Here is an 820-nt window from a genome sequence, read left to right on the forward strand (position 1 = left end):
CCATAAAATCACACCGAGGTAATTTACCTACCCGTTCGAAATACCATAAGATGTTGGTTGGATGTGGGTAGGGTAGTGGTACCCACCCAGTTGAATACCAAGGGTCTATTTTTGTCGCAATGGCGCCTCAAGGCTCTAGAAGGGACTAGTTGGAATGCAGGGGGAGAGGGAAGAAGGGGAGGAGGCAGATGGGAGGCGAGGATGGAGACGTGATGTGTGGGAGGACGAGGAAGAGGAAACGAAGACCATGGGAGGGTAGATGGCAGAGATGAACGAGAGGATGACTTGAGGAGAGAGGAGAGAGGAGGGAGGCAGATGGGAGGCGAGGATGGAGACGTGATGTGTGGGAGGACGAGGGAGAGGAAACGAAGACCATGGGTGGGTAGATGGCAGAGATGAACGAGAGGATGACTTGAGGGGAGAAGAGAAGGAGGGAGGGAGGGAGGGAGGGAGGGAGGGAGGGAGGGAGAAGAAGTATCCTAGTACCACGTGCTGATGCTCCTGGCAGGTTCTAGAGTCTCGGGGATGTCTGAAGTAAAGTTGCTGCATTAATCGCCTTGACTGAGAACCCACTCAACAATGGAAAGCTTGAAGAAGAACGCAACGTGGGTTGGAGGTGCCGTCCTGGTAGTCGTCGCATGCTCAGGTGAGCAAGGGACTAGGCCTCTCAGCTCTCTTGCTGACCCTCCTTTCAGCGCTGCTCGGCGCCGTCGATCAATCCAAGGGTAGCAGGGAGGAGGAGCTAGCGGCGCTCTCCCTTCACTCCGCTACTGCACATGCCGGGAAGGGAGCGACTAAGAGTAAGAGCGGGCAGAAGCTC

Source organism: Guillardia theta (genome assembly GCF_000315625.1).
Source record: "Guillardia theta CCMP2712 unplaced genomic scaffold GUITHscaffold_144, whole genome shotgun sequence".
NCBI classification, from domain to species: domain Eukaryota; class Cryptophyceae; order Pyrenomonadales; family Geminigeraceae; genus Guillardia; species Guillardia theta.